At 38.6% G+C, this 21,813-nt stretch overlaps 1 protein-coding gene across 13 annotated transcripts in view; it reads left to right on the forward strand.

Annotated features, from left to right (window-relative positions):
- The first annotated feature begins 438 nt into the window (after positions 1 to 438).
- ZFAND6 (zinc finger AN1-type containing 6) overlaps positions 439 to 21,813 on the forward strand; it is a 55,830-nt gene continuing 34,455 nt past the window's right edge. Inside the window, exon 1 of one of the 13 annotated variants that reach the window (XM_069558993.1) lies at positions 439 to 633. The gene's annotated coding sequence lies outside the window, so the exon portion shown is untranslated. Of the gene's footprint in view, positions 634 to 714; positions 949 to 10,755; positions 10,843 to 21,813 lie in introns of those variants that run through there. The other 12 variants (XM_069558983.1, XM_069558991.1, XM_069558987.1 and 9 more) reach the window with 12 other exon arrangements.

The following is a 21,813-nucleotide window of genomic DNA, read 5'->3' on the forward strand; positions in this document are numbered from 1 at the left end:
TGCAAAAATGGGGGGTGGGGGCACAATGTTGCACGTGGGGGAAAGCTAAGAATTCCTTCTTGCACAACTGGCAGGTGAAACGCAACTCTTTCTGGCTACTCGATCCGGCACAGGAACATGCAGCCCCCTTCGTGGTAGCAGAGGGACCTGAACCTACCGCCCCAGACTCGATGACTCTCCTCTAGACCCCAGGAAACGCCCTCCTGTTGTCGCCCCCGCTACCGCCGGGAGGAAGCTGCGGCGGAGGAAGGACAGTGGAGGCGGAGAGGCTGGAGGAGCGTCTCCCCTAGCTTCGCTCCGCCTCTTCTCACGCTCCAGCCAATCACCGCTTGCTCCGAGACCTGGCCCCGCCCCCAGCCGGCTCCGGCCCGCGGCTCCTCCCCGGCCGGTAATAATTAGGCTGCGGGCGGGGGTTGCCGCGTCAGCGCCGGGCGCCGGCCAATCGCGGAGCTCTGCCCCCTAGTCGCGTCACAGGCCGAACAACCAAACAGAAAAGTTTAATAAACAGCGGACGGAGGGGCCGGCGGCGGCGGGGCCGGAGCGACCAGGGGTTTGGCGGCCTCACCTGTCCCCATTCACCGGCGGCGACCGGCGGCGGCAGGCAGCGCGTCAGGCGGAGGGAGCCGCCGCCAGGTGAGGAGCGGGGCCCGTGGGGCCCCGGCGACCGGCGCTTCCCCTCCCCCTCCCGCTCCCTTCCCCCACCGGCTCAGGCGACGCCAGGCCCGCCCCCGGCCCCTCCCGGCCCAGGGGAGCAGGAAGCGGAGGGCGGCCGGCGGGCGCAGCAGGTGGTGGGCCGGCCGCGGGCCCGGGCCGGGTATTTGCTGAGGGGTGAGGGGCTTCCTGGCCCCGGGGGTGGGGGCCGAGGTGCGGCGGAACTCCCGGACGCGCGGCGGGCCCTCGGGGTCCCGGGCTTCCCGCTGGGAGCGGGGGCGGGGGCGGCGCGCCGAGGTGAGACCCCCCCCGACTGCCCCCAGGCCTCGGGGGATGGGGAGCCGCCGCTGTCCTCCCATTCCGAGCAGTTGGCGGGCGGGGGCCGGAGGGACCCCTGGCGCCCTCTGGCGCGTCCCTGTCACCCGCCCGGGTCAAGTTCCTCGCCTCACGCCTCCCAGTCCGAGCCCTTCTTGGAAGGGCTTTTCACCTGCCGTGTTTACAGCCACCGGCCAGGGGGAAAGTCTAGCAAGTCAAGACAAGGAAAGGGGGTCGGGGTGGGGGGGTGTCTCTTTCCTCCGCTTTTGTTGGGTGGACTCAGAATTTCTCGATTTTCCTCTGGAGTAGTATTTTCACGTTGCCGTCTAACTACGTAAACAAGGACAAAAGAATAATGCGTCTGAGACGATTTTAACTTTTATGTCGAAACTTTGTGCCAAACCAACCACCCGATTAAGACGCTGCGATGATTTATCTTCACACTCAGATTAGCTGTTCAGCAGTGTGAAGAAGTTACACACAGACCATGTATAAGTTGTTTGGTGGTTAAAAAACTGGTTCGTTATTAATGATTTAATGCTCCGAGCAAGAGGTTTAAAGTCCTCTGTCAAATCAAATTCGGAATTTTTTTTTTTAATGTAAAATCCCATAGACTTTTAAGGTTAGTTACGTAATGTTTATGTTACCAATTTTAGGACATTTTGCCGAGTTACCCTTAGTCCAGGGCTTCAAGGGAAAATGTTTTCTTTCTGCAGAATATGCACATTTATATTTCCCAAACAGGTTATCTTTTAACAATTTTTTTCTTTTATGTTTTAAAATGTATTTAAGGGAAACAGGGATTGCAAAGGTGTACAGGAGGAGAATTTCGGTGTTGCTGGCTTATTGTCTCAACTGTGATAATTTCCTGTGTCAAAACAGATCACATTTTACACTTTTAAGTATATGCAGTTTATTGTATGTTAATTACAGTTTTTTAAGCGAAGTATTCAAAGTATATTTAATGCCACAAAGGTATGAACACAGATAACACAGTGTTAAAATATGCTGTACACAATAGAGTATAAAGAGATAAAAATGTAATAAAAATCCATGCTTTCCATCTCTAAACCAAAAGTTGGAATATTACCAACACTTGCATATGTTTATGAGTTTCTTATCTGTCTTACACATCTGCCTGTCCTTACCGAGGTAATCGTTTCAGTCTAGTGTGTTTTGTTTACCATTCCCTTGCATTTTTTTTAGAAGTTTCATAACATAACGTCTGTGTGCTCAAACTGTGTGTTTAGTATGTTTTTCTTCTGAGCTTTTTTATAAAAAGAATATATGGCTGTAGTTCATTCGTTTCATTGCTCTGTTAATGTAAAGATTAATATTGTGTTCATCTTCCACGACTCATGGGCCTTTAGCCCATGTCTTTGATTCTGTTTTGCTGTTACCAGCTGTGTCCCATGAACATTTCTTGTTTCCTGGCTCCTGGTACACAAGCGCAAGAGTTGCTTTAGGGTGAATGCAGATTTCACTGGGACATTTTAGGTACTCAGGGGTAAAATAGATTGAGATACTAGAAATAAATGAAAAACTTAAGGATTCTCTTTTATGTTTTAATGGCAAATTCATATCCATAGTAATTGGTTCATAGTTTTTGAACATCTGCATGAGAAACCAGGATTCCTGTCAGTCTGAATGAATGTTGTCCTTTGAAATCCCATAGTAAGAAGTCTGGCACTATTTGCTGTCAACTTTTTCACTGCAAAAATGTAAATACAGTAGAAAAAAACACTTGATTGGGTATAAAATAAATCACTTTTCTGGGGTTCCCTTTCCCACTTTTTACTCTAGCAAGCTTCTTAAAACTTCTCTTGTGCCATAGTACACATGTGTAAAAGAAACCTGTCCTGAGTTTATCCTATCAGTTACGCAGACTTTAGTTAAGTGAAGCACCTATCAAATGGCAGAGCTTCTAAGGAAAATGATTAGGGCCAAGGTATTATTCTCTGGAATTACATTGTATGTGTCCTTTGGAACATTTTTGAGAAAGGTGTGTGGTGAGTATTGATCAGGATATGTTAGCAACACATTTAAATACTTTTCATGCCACCCCCCGACCCCCGCCTCAGATTTGGGATTTATTGTGTGAACAGCAACGCAAAGATAAATTATGAAGCAGTATTAACTTCCTGAAAATGGTGTGTGTATAAGTAATATGAGTTTATATATATCTTTGAGTAAACTTTTTTATAGGCATGAGAAGTGGTGTTTTTTGTTTTTTAAGGACAGTGCACGAAGCCTGCAGACAAGTGTCAGGAGGCTTTGTTTTGATAGGACTATTTTATCTTGCTTTAAAAAAACAAAAACCTCAGTTTTGTATTTCATTATGAGGGCAACTTTTTTTTTCCCCTAAACCATCAGAAAAGTTAACAAAGAATGAGTAATTATTAATATTTTGGCAGGTATCCCACCAGTCTCTCTGTTTTTGTTTTTCTTAGCCTAAACAATTAAACGTTGAATTCTAAACAGTACTAGGCTGCTTCTGTGTTCAAAACTTAAACCAAACATGATCCATCTCAACACCTTTGTTGTACATGGTATGGTGGTGGTAGTCACCTCACTGGTATCTTTGCTTCAAGGTTCTCTCCCTTTCCTGTGCAGAACAATCGTTTCAGTATGTAAATTAGATTATCTTATTCTCAGACTCAAAACAAATCCAGATTTTTTTATACTCTTGACCAACAGTGTCCAATGAAAATACAATAGGAGCTACAAATGGGAACCACATAAGTAGTTAAACGTTTTCTAATAGCCGCATTTACAAAGAGAAACAGGTGAAATATTTTTTAACCCAAAATACTGTGATTCAGCAAGTGGTCAGTATAAGAAATTAGTGGGATATATTTTACTTTTTTAAGACCGTCTTCACCATTGGTTGTGTGTTTTCCACTTAAGGTACCTCTTGGGCAGGACTTGTTTGTGGCTGATCTAGACTGTCGGGGCCATCAGCCTCACAGGCTTATCTTATGCTGCTCACCCTGACTCGTGTACCCCCAGCAGTGCTGTATGCCAAGCTTAGTTCTCTTAAAATTGTTCCTTCTGCCTGAACACCCAGTCGTGTTTTGCTCAAATGTCACTCCTTATGAAACGCCATCTCAGACCACTTTCCCAGTCAGCTGGCTGTGTTACCTTCTTTGTGTCCTTTGAGAACCTAACATCTGAAGTGATTTATCTGGTTATTGTCTGTATCCCCTGCTTGAAGTAAACTGCTTATGGGCAAGGATTTCCTCAGCTTTACTGTTCAGTTCAGTCCCTCAGTTGTGCCTGACTCTTGCGACCCCAAGGACTGCAGCACGCCAGGCCTCCCTGTCCATCACCAACTCCCGGAGTTTGCTCAAACTCATGTCCATTGAGTCGGTGATGCCATCCAACCATCTCATCCTCTGTCGTCCCCTTCTGCTTCTGCTTTTTAAAAATCTTTACCAGCATCAAGGTCTTTTCACATAGGTCAGTTCTTCACATCAGGTGGCCAAAGTATTGGAGTTTCAGCTTCAACATCAGTCCTTCCAATTCAGGACTGATTTCCTTTAGGCTGAACTGGTTGGATCTCCTTGTAGTCCAAGGGACTCTCCAGAGTCTTCTCCAACACCACACAGTTCAAAAGCATCAATTCTTTGGTGCTCAGCTTTCTTTATAGTCCAACTCTCACATCCATGTGTGACTACTGGAAAAAACAGCTTTACTGTTAGGTCCCTATATATTGAAAATAAGATTTTTAAAAGGTACCTGCCATTTTGTCTTATGAAAGTACTGTTAATTTAGTCACTTATTGTGTATAACTTACTTCTTTATCCTTTTTTTCACTATTACAATGTGGTGAAGAACATCTTAAGAGCTACGTCTTACCATGTATTTCTTATTTCTTTAGGATTCAGCCAGTCTTAAAATTGTTTAAAGTATATGAACATTTTTTTTTTTACTCATGAATACTGACAAATCTTATCTTAAAAGTTTGACTAACGTTGCAGTATAAGTTGACCAAACCTGTATGAAGTTCGATGAAAAATATGAGTACACATTTCCTCCCTATCTTTACCAGAAATAATATTTTTTCTTTCTTTTTCTTTTCATAAGATTTGTAATTTATTTCTTAGATTAATTAGTTATGATAATAGAGGTATAGGTTCTGGACATCTTCTGGTTTGTCTTTGGCTCATTGTGGTGGTGTTTATATTTAGAATAGCCACCCTTTGACTCATCCTACTAACATTTTCCCTTGCTCTTCTTTAGCCTTTTGTTTATTTACTTTTTTAATTAAAAATTTTTGTCTTTTAAGAAGTTTAGGTTAATAACATTGTTTTTACAGCTTCTACTTTCATAGTTAATGCACTCTCCTACCCAGATAACTGTTTTCTTCTGGTTCTTTGTGGTTTCATTTTTCACATCTCTCTCTTCTGTTCATCGAAGATTTATTTTGACATAATATGTGAAGTGAAAGAATTGTCCTTAGTTTTCCTTAGTAGTTAATCAGTGATTTTAGCCCCATAAAAGAAAACTTTTTCTTTTGCCTTCAAATAAAGCTGCCTTTGTCATATACTAAATACATTTATGTTTGGTTCTTTTTAGCTTTTATTCAGTACCAGCCAGTGCACATTGTTTTAGTAACTGGGAGTAATAATGTGTTTTCCTTTTGTTATTGTTAAGTCTTACCATCCTCTTCCCCTCACTCCCCTTGCAATTTTTGGTTGTTGCTTTGTTGGTCCTGGAGTTTTTAGTTGATTCCTCAGGGTCTTCGGGTTGTTTTTGGTCTTGAATTTTTTAATTTAGAAAATACTGTTATTTCTACTTAATGTTTTATGTTGTATAATGAAAAAAATTTAATGCCATTAAGTTTTCCTTTGAGCCTAGTTTAGGTATTTTTTTCCTTTAAATTTAACCTGTAATATCTTTATTAAAATCCCTGCTGTTGGAGTTTTCATTCAGCTGTTCTCTGTGCTACTTGGGCATGGTGCTAAGTGTTGAGGAGACAGAGATGAATGATACAGGATCTTTGCTGTCATGGAGTTTACTGTCCGTTGGAAAAGCTAGGCTGTTAACAGACCACTGCATAGAGTTTTCAGATTTTGACAGCTGCTGGGAAGGAGCTATCTCTATCTCTATCTCTGATAGAGATTGGAAGGTGCTAGTTGGGATGTTTGTTCTGAGAATGTAATGTTTAAAGTTAGTGATGGTGTGTGTGTTTGGGAAGTTTTCTTAACTTCCCCAGTCTTGTCACAACATTAAAAAAAAAAAAAAAAGTGACACACTGAATTAGTTCTGTAAACATGTTTTGTAAAAATTGTTTTGCAAACAGGTTCAAGCCCCTGTCCCACCCCCTCCATGCCATATCCTCCAGTTGGATTATTACCTCAAACCCTATCTGGAATAGAAATTTTGGAACTGTGATTCTGACTTCTAAGATCAGAAAAATACTGGGGCAAGTTTCCGGAGTAAAAGGGACAAAAAGAACCTGGCTCAGTTTAGGTGACCGGAGATTGGAATGGCTGGAGTTTACTGAGTGAAGAGAGTGGGGTTATTGCAAGACTTATTTCCAAGTGCTAAGGCTCCTTCTGCTTCACCACCTTCCTATCCTATTTATAGTCTGTGATCCAAATTGGTCACTTACAAATAACCTGGATTATTTTGCTCCTTGGTACTTTCCTTCATTATTTCTACTGTATTTTCACTTTCCTCCCACTCAGGATCTTTGCAAAGGCTGTCCGCATTTGCTAACTTGTGATTTCCTTTGATGAATTAACCCTTAAGGCTGGCAAAACAGGTTAAGTTCTTTGTTGGCTATATTTACTCATTTCCCATTTCCCTTTGGACATTTCTTTGGTAAATACTTGTAACAACTGCAGTTCTTTAAATGCATGTGATTTGTTTCAACAGTCTTTTTCTCCTAGAGCTGTACTTTTCAATCTTGTAGTTACTAGCCACTTGTGGCTATTTAAATTAACTAAAATTAAATAATGTAAAAAATTGATATCCTCAGTTTTACTAGTCACATTTCAGGGGCTCTGTATCTATATGCAACTAGTGGCTATTACAGTGGACAGCAGAGATAGAGTCTTGTGCAGTAATGAAAATTTATCTTAATTTCTGAATAATCATGTGGCTAAAAGCTACAGTATTTAAGTTTAAGTAGCCGCAACTGGCTATTGAAATAGGGCAAGTCTGAATTGAGATGTGCTGTAAGTATGAAATATAAGATTGATTTCTAGCACAAAAAAGGGAAAAGAGCTCAATTTTTAAGATATTGATTACATATTGAAGTAATGCTACCTTACATATTTCCTGTTAAAGAAAATATTTATGACAGTTAATTTAACTTTATTGTAGTGTTTTAATGTGGCTACCAGAAAGTTGAAGATTGCATGGGACTCACATTATTTTCTAGGTGGTCAGCACTGGTCTGACTCTAGACCGTAAGTTTCTAGAATGGAGGGACAGTTCACTGTGGCGTTTACAGCAGCCAGTGGTGCCCAGCATATATATAGTAGGTGTTCAAAATGTTTGATGAATGAATAAGCTTTTCAATAGGTAGAAAACATTACCTATTCAACTTTTGCTTTTTAAAATTGTTGGTTTTCTTCTGGACTATAATTTAAAATTTTTTCCTATGATTGTTGAGAAAAGAAGCTTTTCTTTTGATAGCTAAATAAAGAACTGTCCTTATTAAATAATTGCTGTGCATCATTCATCTTTTGGTTATGTTTTTCTGGCTTTAGGCTGCTAACCAGAGAGGGAATTTAAAGTCTGCCAACCTGTTTTCTGTCATTTTTCTTTGTGTAGCAGTTTATTAGATGATCAGTTGTGTGTTGTTTGGCACATGAAAATTCATAACTATTAAATCTAAATAATTGGGGACTATGAATGCATTTCTTTTACTTATTCTTTGGTCTCCATATTATGATCCCTGTTCCTTTTTAATTTACATTTATTGGTGACCTTGTCTGTTTCTTTAGACTTAGAACAATTTACTGTCTTACAGAAGGCTGTCTCTTTTTAAGCTTGGTTTATGCTTTTTTTACCTGTTTACTTCCTAAATGTTTCCTTTGTGTTTGGTAGTCTGCTGAATGGGCCCTCAGTGCCCCCTCTTTCTCCCCCATGCTCACTTTGTATTTTTTTCTCTTAATGAGAAGATAGTCATCAGGAGTTCCAAACTCAAATACATACCTCACTTCTGTAGACACTGTGTATTTGTCAGGGAAATATTTCTTAAATATTTTTTCCCTCCATCAGTTGATGGTTTTCAGACTTTATCCTTAGTGACCTTAGTCTTGTTTTGCTATTGTCACCAACTACCTTTCACCAGCTGCTGCCTTAACTACCTGTAGCACTCAGGGATATTACTGCCAAGTAATAATTTCTGTTGTAGGAAGAATATTTTGAACCATTCTCAGTCCCTAAAAATTCCATGGAAATTTTCCCCTTGCTCTGAACGTACCGAAGGCTATTCCTAATAGTCTAGGTATTGCCTTTTTATATAGGGTCTTTTCAATAGTAAGTGAAATGAGACCAAGTTGTTTAGTGGCTTGGTCTCTTCTAAACTGTTTTCAGTTGATAGATTTGTGAAAACCTCTGAACTCTCACAAAGAGTACACCCCTTGAATATTTGATGTTGGAAAAGTGATGTCACAAGCAATCAGGGAGCCTTGAGGAAGCCTTGACCCTTTTGCCCCCTTCCTGTTCCCAGGAAGCAGAGTTACTTTCAGATAACTTCAGCTGTGGTATCGCTCTCTTTTTAGTTATTTTGTCTGTTGTTTTCTTCTATTGCAGATTTAGAAGAGGAATACAATACTTTTACTCTGTAAGCCACCTAAAATGATATTTGTCAACTTGCAGTTCTTTTAAATAGGTCCTAGTGATCTTTGAACCATCTGAATAGTTCAGTCTATATTTCAATCTATATTTTCTTTTGGTTATAAATGGAGAGGATTTTGGTGTTAGATTAGTGTATGTTCTGTGTCTTTGTTGTACACAAATAGTTAACTTTGATGTGAAAAATTGATGTTAGAACAAAGGTTCATTTGGTTCCCATTGCCGAAGACTAATTTTATGTTTGCCAAATTTTAAAAGTAGAATGTTCGCTGTCTCTTTTTCTATAACCCTGTAAAATTTTGGCCATCTAAAACTTGTTTTATGATGTAACTCATGTTTGATGCTATAACTCAAATTGTGTATATTTCCTATTGTCTGCTCCTGTACCTCTTCTCCTCCCAGGGTCTTTTTGCATGTGTCCACACAGTGGGAAGAAAACCTGAACTTGACTTGTGAAGTGCTGGGCATTCAAAGCTGTGAATCCTTGCAAAGGATCTTGGGACTGGACCTCTGTGAATTGGCTCTTTCAATTTGTCCACTTAAAAGGCATAATAGATTATGCAGCTGTTTGGGCTTCTGTGGGGTATTACTCCATATTCATGTCTAGTTGCAATTATGTGCATTTTCAGTTTCTTACAAAGACTTCTCTTTGTATTCAGAATAAGTTTGTTGGCTTTATGTTGTTTTAATGTATGAATTTTCTTTGAGGAAAAATGCTTGCAAGGTTTTTAACTCAGAAAATGAAATTTAAATGAAAAATTCTTACGTAAAGTAACTGAAAATATATTTTAAGAAGGAGCTACTCTGATTTGTTTAAATTTTGAATTTGTTTTTATAAGTCAATTTTTGGTAGAGGTGAATACTCTTTAAATTTGTCATTCAATCAGATAATGATGAATGTCAGAGTAACAGTTAACGGATCAAACTCCTAAAAACATAAACGGTTCTAATTTAAGCATACAGCAAATTTTAAAATACAGCCAATTTTGTAATGTCCAAAGTGACGAAAGATCTTTGTTCAAAAGTCAGAATCTCTTTAGAATCTCTGTAGTAAAAATAACATTTAATGTAACATATTTTAAGAGGAGGATACCCTTCAGCTCTCCCTTAGGGTTACTATGCCACCTTAGATTAATATCTCAGTAGGATGCAAAATAGTGTCCACTTTTCTTTTAAAAAAACTAAAAAAGAAAATGACTTGAACCATCCTGAAGTTCATTAGAACAAGTTGTCTTCTTTTGTTTTTGCAATGGGTAAGCATTAACCTTGCAAAACATGACATCAAACCTGTAAGTGTGGTGACATAGAGATAATATTTGCCTTATTTTTCTTCAGTTTTAAATAGAAATATCAGTCTGATGTCACTGAAAATTTTACTCTATTCTTGTGATATTGTATTTGATATCTTAGAAATTTTTGCATTCAATATTTTAGTGCTATGTATTTTCATTTAAGATGTAGTTTTATGTTTTAAGTCTTAGAGAAAATACTATTTTGTTCTCATTAGCAAAATTTTTGCGGTGGATTTCTGTTGGTGTTTTAGATTTCATACCAAATGTGAACTCTATTGAAAAAGGCATCTTGTCTTTATAAAGCATAACTTCACTCTCAGGCTCTGTAAAAAAAAAAATCAAATGATTTCGTTTAAAAGCATTGTATTTTAAACGCTTGGTCACTGAACTGCAAACTAACACTTCTTCTATGAGATTTTCATTGCTGTTACTTGGTTTATTTATTTTTTACCTAGACAAAAGAGTAAGCAAATAGTATATGATGGGAAAACTGAAACATTACCTACTGTTTCTTTAAGAAACCAGCTTATCCAGGGGGTTTTAGTATGTTTAACCTAACCTGCTAGCAAGGAAAAGTTCTTTAAAATAATGGATATTAGCCGTATCCAATCACAATTATCAGTTTCACTAACAGGGAGGAGGTTTTACTCTTCAGCCACTAGAATTGGAGAAGGTGGAGCTTGGCATTCAGGTTTGGTTGCTTTGGAGTACAGCTTCAAGTGAAGTTAATCTGAGGTGAAGCAAACAGAAAATTGTGGAGGTTTTGTTGGTAGGACTTTTGTTCTAATCTTTTAATGATCCTTTATTTTACACTTTTGCTCCTTTGTGCTTCTGTGTATGCCAGCTTTTGTCATTGTTGCTATTTTCTGATGCAAACTGAACATTAAAATTAAGCAGGGAAGCAGAACAAAAGGGCTGTTTGGACAGGAAATAGGTGTTCAGAGAATCAAACTTGACTTTCTTTTATCATTATTTTTAGTTAAGAATTTAAGTGTCATTAAAAAATACTTGCATAAAAATCATCTCCAGTAACAGTCTTTTCTCTCAGATTGGATGTTTGAAGAGTCATTTGTCAGTTTTTATAAATGACATCTTGAGGAGGAGGTCTGTTTATGTCATTTTCCTTAAACTTAAGATGTGAAGTTGCTAAAAGACAGATATATGTGGTAGGTTTAAAGGTGTCTTTTTTAAAGAATTGAAATGCCAGCTGTTAATTTTTTTTACCCCCCAGCATACATCCCCCCCTTTTAAACTTCAGTGTATTTTAAATCTACCAATGTGTTGGCGCTTTTTAGTATGCTCATAATTTTAGTTTTGCTTTTTTAAAAGATCATAGATTCATTTTATATAGAACAAGGTAAAACTTTGTCCTCCTTTCAAACTTCATTTCTTTCAAGGTGGACATAAAGCAATCAACACCCTTTTGAAACAGGAAATGAATGAATTTATATTTTTAAGAAGTATAAATAGGCTGCCAAAACTTAAAAAGTGTCTATAAATCTATTGACATTTCTTACTTAAGAAATAATTTTACTATGTTTCAGTACCAGAAGTTTCCCTTAGAGGTCCTTGTTTTTGTATTATTGCTCTTTGATCTTATAGGGATTAAGGTTTAGAATAATTTGAATAATTGGTCCAAATGCCACCTAAGCATTTCAGTCAGTATACTTGTATTTACTATGCTGCTTCTTTCAGATCACACAAAAGGTTTTAAATTAATGCTTTCTGCTCCATCTATTGCATAAGCAATACTATAATACTAATAAAATCAAGGAAAGTCACCCAGATATCCACAAGATTGTTGTGAGGTGGTCTTCTTCCCCTGTTCTATTCTGTACCTTACCATATCTTATATTTTGCCCATGATTGTTAATAAAGACAGTTTTCTATTTTTTATCAAACTGTATCATCTATTATTAAAATTGTTTTCATTTCATTTGCTATAGAATTCCCTTAGGTTAATGGGACCTTAATCTACCTAGTTTTTTGCCTGTTTTACATTTAGATTGTTCCTAATTTTTCACCATTTTAAATGGTATTGCTAAACAAACCTGTTTGTGTAAATTTTAAGATATTTTCTTCTATATTTCTTTTGGGAAAATCCCCTAGAGTGGGCTTACCTAGATCAAAGGCTATAAAGACTTCAGTAGCCAAATTGCTTTTGAAAAAGGTTATTCCAGTTTATATTGCCACCAGAAAAATGTGCTTTAAAATTTCTCTAATGGGTAGCCCCTAAGTGTTCTCATTAAAGTGTGCCTCTGAAGGTGTCTGACTTGTTGATTAGTTTTTGCCTAAACTAATAGGCTGTTTTAAATTCCGTTTTCCACTATGTAGATGAATCTGAATCCATTTTCTGGACATTAAAATCAGCTGAAGGAAATTGGGAGAATTTTTACCTACTTAAGTGAGCAATTATATCTTTGTTGGTTGTATTGTATGTGAAGCTATCAGTTAAGAACAGGGCTTGATGTTTTACATTGGAATTGTTGCTCACACAAATTTTCCTTAGTACATATCTCTTCTGGTAGCACATATCAGAGGATTTTCTTCTAAGAAAAACATCAGAAACATTTTTAGAGAGGGAGCTGTAATACTTAAGGTTAGTCTGAACAGATATGAATAGCCTTTGTCACTTTGTGCATTTCTGATTTTTTAAGTACAATGTAGAAACATAGATCTATGTTACAGATCTAGGTTTTAAAATACTAGCATTTTCCTAGTGTTCCTTAGGTTTTCAGTTGAAGGTAAGATGACCATATACACATGGTGTGTTACTAGTCCTGTGCTCTTCCCGTCTGTCTTTAAGAGCGTTCTTTGGCAGTAACTGCTGCATTGTGTATAAGCTTGGCACCTAGTCTGTTAAATAGAATAGGCTAGGATTGTCAGGATGTGACCTTGTTAACTAATGTTCCAGAATAAACTTAAAAAGTTGTTTTAAAGCAAAATTCTATAAGACATTTAAAAAATCTAATTTATAAATAGGAGTCAGTGATAAGTCATGAGTTAAGTTCTAATTCACTAGTGGAGCCAGTAGTTAAGCATGTATGTATAATCTTGAACTAAATAGTTCAGCTCATTTTTCAGTTTAAATAATTTAGTAAATAATTTCTGTAAATTTTTGCTGATAAACTTAAATCTTTGGCTTTTTGTATATTTCTGGGGGAAGTTTCTTTTCATGGCTGTTGTGTTTGTTGTGGCTTAGGAGTGATTTTTTTTTTTTTCCCCAGATATTTTGGTTTTCTTAACATTTGAAATGGAAGAGAAAAAAATTAAACCTGATGACTTTTAATTAATGAAGCAGTTGTTGTGAAATACATTTTCTCTGCATTTAAATTTGCTAGGTGTGTCAGGATTTTATACAGATAATGTAAATACTTGATTCATGAGTAGAACAATTGTTTCACCAAAATATTTAAGATTTATGTTGGTGCTTAAACATTTGTATCATATTTCCTTTGTTCTGAATTTAAGAAAATGTATTTAATTTTGTTCTTAACCGATTCATCTTATTGCTGCCAGATAGAGATGAAAGTAATTGTAAATATAACAGTTTTAGTGAAAGTCATTTCAAATTTGGCTCTAGATTATATTTTAGTGAGTAGGCAAGATACAGGTTTACCTCCTCTCCTAGAACTCTGGTAACATTAGAACTTCGGGCTTCCCTGGTGGCTCAGACAGTGGAGAATCTGCCTGCAGTGCTTTTGAGAACAGATAACCTTCCATTGTTTCTCTTCTGTACCCCTACTACTGATTTCTGGTCCACAGTTTGAACTAAGGAGTATCCTTTTAGTACATTAGCTTCATTCCGAGGGTAGAGGCCAATTTTCTAGAGGGAGAAGAATCTTTAAATGACCTAATATTGAGACAACATAACAGTAGCAATAATTCTATTTTATTCTTTTAAAGTGAAGGAAAAAAGTGATCTAGAGGAAGGATATTAAATGCATTCAGTGTCTGATGCTAGTCTTCATTCAAGGAGAATGCATTGATTTCTTTTTCTTAATGACAGAGGAAAAGGTTAATGGACAGAAAGTTGGTAAAATGTGAAAGAGCTTTGAAACTGTGGCTTAGTAGTTACAATATCTCTTTGTGTAAAAGGGGACTTTACAGTTTTGCAATGGTTTCCCTTTATGGCTTCTTTATAAAAATAGGTAAATGTTTTAGGAGATGGTTTTCTTTCTTTTTTTTTTTTTTGGTAACTTGAAAATGCTTATTTATTAACTGATAATGTATATTAACCTCTTTGGCTGAATCTGATTTTCTGTGTTTTTGTATATCGTTAGAAAAAAAATGAACTCAAAACATTGTGGTTAGTACTGTTTTTGTAGAAGCGAACAGATCTTTCTATCTTTATACCCATTTTTTTCCTCCACAAATAAGCATCTTGGTTACTTCCCCTACTCCCACATTTTTTGTAGGTACGTGATTTCTTAGCAGAGCTTAGTATATTGACTGCGCCTTACTTCTTGAGACTCCTCCCCTAAGTTTAGTGATGTGCCTGGGCTTCCTTCTGTTTCTGATCTCTATCCTTGCTGTTTCCTCATTACAGCTTTTAAGTATTGGAATTTCATAGGATTCTGACCTTAACACTCTTCTCACTCTATACTTCTTGGATAATCTCCAGTCCCATATCATCAGTTAACATCTTTATATATTAATGGTTCTGAGATTAGTGTCTTAAATACGGATTTTTTGTTTGCACTTAAGACTCCTGTTCACTGAACTCTCCTTGAGCGTTTCTTCCACACCTGTGTTAAACTCACCAAAGCTAAGTGGCTTATTTTGTCCTCCCCAGCAGTGTCCTTCAAGTCCTTTTCCCCCTACCCTCACAGTAAACGTGCGGTGGTATTACCATCCATGTCAGAACCCAGGTGCCACTGAGTCTTCCTTCTCTTCTTCCCCAGTTAGCCACAACTTCCCATTGATTTAAAATCCATAGTAACTCTGGAATCAATTCTTTTTTTCTTCACTGTTTTAGCACGCATGACAGTGTGGTTTCTTAGATTACTAAAATAGCACCCTGACCAATCTTCACTTTTAGTTTTGGCTCTCTATGATACATTCTTTACTATTCATTCACGTCTGTCTTTGCTTGAAATTCTATAGTGATTTCTTATTGCCTTTTGAATTTTTTACCAGCTGATTCTGTCCTAAGGGTTCTCTGAGGTAGTTACCCAATAACCTTAAGAGGAGGAAGTATTGTTACCTTCATTTAACAAGTGAGATGATTTAGAAACACTTCCTATTAATAATTTGTCTAGGGTTGCCTTAGCTTGTGAGTGGCTAGCATACTTTGAACTGAAGTTTGCCATATCAAAGTCCCTTTTAACCACCCAGCCATGTGACTTCCTAGTCTAACCTCTGCTTACTAATACATCTCCCCGGCCCCAGCTCCCCGCCACACACACCATTCTGAGCTATTAGCAGTCCCTCCTTAAAAGACAAAATCATAACCTGTTGCCTGAGGGAATTCCCTGGTGGTCCAGTGGTTAGGACTCTGTACATCAAGGGCAGGGGGGCATGGGTTCCATTCCTGGTTAAAGAACTAAGAATCTGCATGCCGTGAGGTTCAGAAAAACAACAACAACTTGCCAGAGCTTAAAGACAAATATTTTCAAAGACGTATTTCTGACAGTTTTTTGGAACATGCCTAAAAAGATACAGAACATTTTAGCATCCCTAGAATGTAAGAAGGTAAAAGATTGAAATATAGGAAATCTTCAGGTAGTTTTCCATGTATGGTTAGTTTTGCATGTCATAGCTGTTGAATTCCTCACATATGATAAAAGCATGAGACCTGGTTGTGTAAGAGGAAGATTAGGCAAAGTGTGAACACACTTCATCTGAGAGATTAAAAATGCTAGTAACCTCCTAAAGTAGATGTTAGCCAGAACCTTGTGTTCATTTTTACATCCAGGTGTATGAAGAATCTACCTGTGAACCTAAGTCATATAAGCTTCTGAGTAAGTTACAGAAAAGGAAATGGGCTGCATGTATTCTTTAATATCAAATATTGTATCATCAAAAAAGTGAAATACTTCAGCTAATCTTGTCTAGATTAGCTGGACATTGCAGTTTTAGAACATTTCCATCACTCCAGAAAGATTCTTTGAGTGCTTTTAAACAGGTCTCATTTCCATCCCCAGTCCTGGGTAACCAACCAATAGCCTGCTCTCTTCTCTGTAGATTTGTTCTTTCTCAGCATTTGATATAAATGGAATCATTAAATACATGGTCTTTTGAGTTTGGCTTCTTTCATCACCTAGGTTGTTTTTGTGAGGTATATCCATGTAGCAATGTCTGTCATTAGCTTGGTCCCTCCCTTCCTTTTTTTTTTTTTTGCCTTTTCTTTTTTTCCCTTCTTGTTTTCTCCACCGTCCCCCCTCTCCCTTTTTTAATCTAAGTATAATCAAACAGTGTTAATCCTTTTGTGTCTGACCCATTTCACTTAGCATAATGCCTTCAAGGTTCATTCATCTAGTAGCATATATGAGAATTTCATTCCTTTCCAAGGCAGTAATATTCCATTGTATGTATGTTTATCACATTTTTGTTTTTTTATCCATCCATGGCCATTGGGTTGTTTCTGCCTTTTGGCTATTGTGTAATGCTGGTATAAACATTGTAAATATCTGTTCTAGGTCTTGATTTCAAATATTTTGGGTATATACCTAGAAGTGGAATTGCTGGATCATAAGTAATCCTATATTTAACTTTTTGAGGAGCTGCCAAACTTTTCCACAGAGGCTGCACTATTTTACATTCCTATCACCAATGCAGAAGAGTTCCAGTTACTCCACATCCTCAGCAAAATGTACTGATTTTTTGAGAATAGCCATCTTAATGATATGAAGTGATATCTCATTCTGGTTTTGATTTGCATTTCTTAATGATTACTGATGTTGAGCATCTTTTCATGTGCTTATTGGCCATGCTTGGGTATACCTTCTTTGGAAATAATGTCTATTCAAGTCCTTTGCCTATTTTTGGATTAAATTGTTTATTGAGTTGTAGGAGTTCTTTATATATTCTAGATATTAAGTATTTATATCTTTTGCCACGTGTTTCCTCCTAGAAGTTTTGTAATTTTAGCTCTTATGTTTAGATCTTTGATCCATTTTCAGTTAATTTTTGCACGTGGTATAAGGTAAAGGGTTCAGCTTCATTATTTTGCATGGATATTCTGTTTTCCTGGCACTATTTGTTGAAAAGACTGTCCTTTCTCCCATTGAACTGTCTTGGCTTCTGTTCAGTTCAGTCGCTCAGTCATGTCTGACTCCTTGCGACCCCATGAATCGCAGCACGCCAGGCCTCCCTGTCCATCATCAACTCCCGGAGTTCACTCACACTTGCATCCATTGAGTCCGTGATGCCATCCAGCCATCTCATCCTCTGTGGTCCCCTTCTCCTCCTGCCCCCAATCCCTCCCAGCATCAGAGTCTTTTCCAGTGAGTCAACTCTTCATATGAGGTGGCCAAAGTACTGGAGTTTCAGCTTTAGCATCATTCCTTCCAAGGAAATCCCAGGGCTGATCTCCTTCAGAATGGACTGGTTGGATCTCCTTGCAGTCCAAGGGACTCGAAAGAGTCTTCTCCAACATCACAGTTCAAACCCATCAATTCTTTGGCACTCAGCTTTCTTCACAGTCCAACTCTCACATCCATACATGACCACTGGGAAAACCATAGCCTTGACTAGACGGACCTTAGGCGGCAAAGTAATGTCTCTGCTTTTGAATATGTTATCTAGGTTGGTCATAACTTTCCTTCCAAGGAGTAAGCGTCTTTTAATTTCATGGCTGCAGTCACCATCTGGAGTGATTTTGGAGCCCCCCAAAATAAAGTCTGACACTGTTTCCATTGTTTCCCCGTCTATTTCCGATGGAGTTCCAGGCAAGAGTACTGGAGTGGGGTGCCATTGCCTTCTCCGAATGGATTGTTTCCAATTTTCAGCTAATTTGAATAATGCTGCCAAGAACATTTATGTGTAAGTTTTTGTGTGGCATACATTTTTGTTTCTCTTAAGTAGAAACCTAGAACTGGAATTACTGGGTCATGTGATAACTGCATGTGTAACTTTGTAAGAAATGGTTTAACTGTATTCCTAAGTTTCTGTTGCGTTCTGTGTTCCCATCAGGAATGTGTGAGTTTTTCTCTTTAACCTTGCCAACACCAACACTTGATACAGTAGTAAGTCTTTTTAAATTTAACTTCTCTAGTAGACATGATGTAGAAGGCAATGGCACCCCAGTCCAGTGCTCTTGCCGGGAAAATCCCATGGACAGAGGAGCCTGGTAGGCTGCAGTCCATGGGGACGCTAAGAGTCAGACACGACTGAGCGACTTCGCTTTGACTTTTCACTTTCATGCATTGGAGAAGGAAATGGCAACCCACTCCAGTGTTCTTGCCTGGAGAATCCCAGGGACGGGAGCCTCATGGGCTCCGTCTATGGGGTCGCACAGAGTCGGACACAACTGAAGCGACTTAGCAGTGGACATGAAGTGGCATCTCTTCGTGGGGTTAAATTATGTTTCCTAAATGACAAATGTTGAATGCTACCTACTGTTCCTCTGGCTTTAGCCTCCTGTCATTCCAATTCTCACTCCCCTTTTCCCCACCATACTTAGTCTTAAGCTCTATCAAGACCTCACTCCCAGTAGTACTTCTTTGTTTTCCTTTGCTTCAGTTCCCTCTTCAGTCATTTTTCTTCCTAGTATTCTTAGCTTCTAGTCTTGGAGCAATTCTACCGTTTATATATGCTGCTTTTAAACCTAAGCCACTGAATGCAACCAGAGAAAGTCACAAAATATTTTGTTTTGATACCACTGTGAGTTTTTCTGTAGCTTTTTACTTGGATTTAGTTTCAAACTTACATAGAAGCTGCATGCACAGTACAAAAAGGTCCCATCCCCTCTTCAGAGATTCTCAATTAATTGTTATGGTTTTTCCCATCTGCTTTATCATATTGTCTCTTTCTCTCTCTTTCTCTGTGTAAAAATATAGGCGTTATATATGTTTTCTGAGTCATTTGAGAGTAAAGCTGGAGATTTACCCTGGCTACATAGCTATTAAGTGATAAGTGGGGAATTAAATTCAGATCTCTTTTTTTGGTCTCCTTTGTATCTGGCACATATTTGGTGCTCTGAGAATGCTTCTTGAATTGACCAATGACTACACCTTATCTGTTAGAATCTATATATATCTCGTCTCCTTTTGGGGTTTTAAAAGTATAGGTGCTTGGGCTTTGAAGCTGGATTCAGATCCTTACAAATAGCTGTGAAAAGAAGAGAAGCGAAAAGCAAAGGAGAAAAGGAAAGATATAAGCATCTGAATGCAGAGTTCCAAAGAATAGCAAGAAGAGATAAGAAAGCCTTCCTCAGCGAACAATGCAAAGAAATAGAGGAAAACAACGGAATGGGAAAGACTAGAGATCTCTTCAACAAAATTAGAGATACCAAGGGAACATTTCATGCAAAGATGGGCTCGATAAAGGACAGAAATGGTCTGGACCTAACAGAAGCAGAAGATATTAAGAAGAGGTGGCAAGAATACACAGAAGAACTATACAAAAAAGATGTTCACGACCCGGATAATCTCGATCGTGTGATCACTCATCTAGAGCCAGACATCTTGGAATGTGAAGTCAAGTGGTCCTTAGAAAGCGTCAGTACAAACAAAGCTAGTGGAGGTGATGGAATTCCAGTTGAGCTATAGCAAATCCTAAAAGATGATGCTGTGAAAGTGCTGCACTCAATATGCCAGCAAATTTGGAAAACTCAGCAGTGGCCACAGGACTGGAAAAGGTCAGTTTTCATTCCAATCCCAAAGAAAGGCAATGCCAAAGAATGCTCAAACTACCACACAATTGCACTCATCTCACATGCTAGTAAAGTAATGCTCAAAATTCTCCAAGCCAAGCTTCAGCAATACATGAACCGTGAACTCTGATGTTCAAGCTGGTTTTAGAAAAGGCAGAGGAGGAACCAGAGACCAAATTGCCAACATCTGCTGGATCATGGAAAGAGCAAGAGAGTTCCAGAAAAACATCTATTTCTGCTTTATTGACTATGCCAAAGCCTTTGACTGTGTGGATCACAATAAACTGTGAAAAACTCTGAAAGAGATGGGCATACCAGACCACCTGACCTGCCTCTTGAGAAACCTGTATGCAGGTCAGGAAGCAACAGTTAGAACTGGGCATGGAACAACAGACTGGTTCCAAATAAGGAAAGGAGTACGTCAAGTCTGTATATTGTCACCTTGCTTATTTAACTTACATGCAGAGTACATCATGAGAACGCTGGGCTGGAAGAAACACAAGCTGGAATCAAGATTGCCGGGAGAAATACCAGTAACCTCAGATAGGCAGATGACACCACCCTTATGGCAGAAAGTGAAGAGGTACTAAAAAACCTTTGATGAAAGTGAAAGAGGAGAGTGAAAAAGTTGGCTTAAAGCTCAACATTCAGAAAACGAAGATCATGGCATCTGGTCCCATCACTTCATGGGAAATAGATGGGAAACAGTGGAAACAGTGTCAGACTTTATTTTTCTGGGCTCCCAAATCACTGCAGATGGTGACTGCAGCCATGAAATTAAAAGATGCTTACTCCTTGGAAGAAAAGTTAACGACCAACCTAGATAGCATATTCAAAAGCAGAGACATTACTTTGCTGCCTAAGGTCGTCTTGTCAAGGCTATGGTTTTTCCAGTAGTCATGTATGGATGTGAGAGTTGGACTGTGAAGAAAGCTGAGTGCCAAAGAATTGATGGGTTTGAACTTGGTGTTGGAGAAGACTCTTGAGAGTCCCTTGGACTGCAAGGAGATCCAGCCAGTCCATTCTGAAGGAGATCAGCCCTGGGATTTCTTTGGAAGGAATGATGCTGAAGCTGAAACTCCAGTACTTTGGCCACCTCATATGAAGGGTTGACTCATTGGAAAAGACTGATGCTGGGAGGGATTGGGGGCAGGAGAAGAAGGGGGCGACAGAGGATGAGATGGCTGGATGACATCACCGACTTGATGGATGTGAGTCTGAGTGAACTCCGGGAGTTGATGATGGACAGGGAGGCCTGGCATGCTGCGATTCATGGGGTCGCAAGCGAGTCGGACACGACTGAACGACTGAACTGAACTGAACTAGCCGTTTGACCTGAGCAGATTCCATCATCTCTAAGCCTCAGTTCCCTCATTTCTGAAGTGGAGATGGTAATAGTCCTATTTGTAAGGGATATTATTGTGAAGATTAGTTGAGACATTGCAGGTAAAGAATTTATCATGGACCCTCTCATTTCTGTTCTTCTCTTGTCCTACTACTCTGATTTAGCTACGAGCTTCTGGTTTCTCCTGGCCCATGATCTTTTACTGGCAGAGTTGATGAGACATCTAAGTGAATTTCTAGACAATTAGCAAAGAGAGACCTTTTAGGAGAAAGGTCTGGGCTAGACTCATGTTTTGAAGACATTTGCACAGAGCTGCTACTTAGAGCTTTGAAACTTGAACTTTGTACATAAGGAGACAAATTGCAGGTGATGAGATACAGATCCAGGACCCACACACCTTTGGACATTTCGGTTTTCAAGTATTTTTTTTATTGGCTTTTCAACTTGTGAAATATTTCAGAAATACCAACTTTTTGGCATCCATAAAATGCAGATTCACATACCTGGAAGTAGTATAGAAATTTCAGGTAGTCTGATATTTCTGCCCATTTCCTGCACCCTTTTTTTTTTTTGAATAA

This window comes from Ovis canadensis, chromosome 18 (assembly GCF_042477335.2).
Source record: "Ovis canadensis isolate MfBH-ARS-UI-01 breed Bighorn chromosome 18, ARS-UI_OviCan_v2, whole genome shotgun sequence".
NCBI classification, from domain to species: domain Eukaryota; kingdom Metazoa; phylum Chordata; class Mammalia; order Artiodactyla; family Bovidae; genus Ovis; species Ovis canadensis.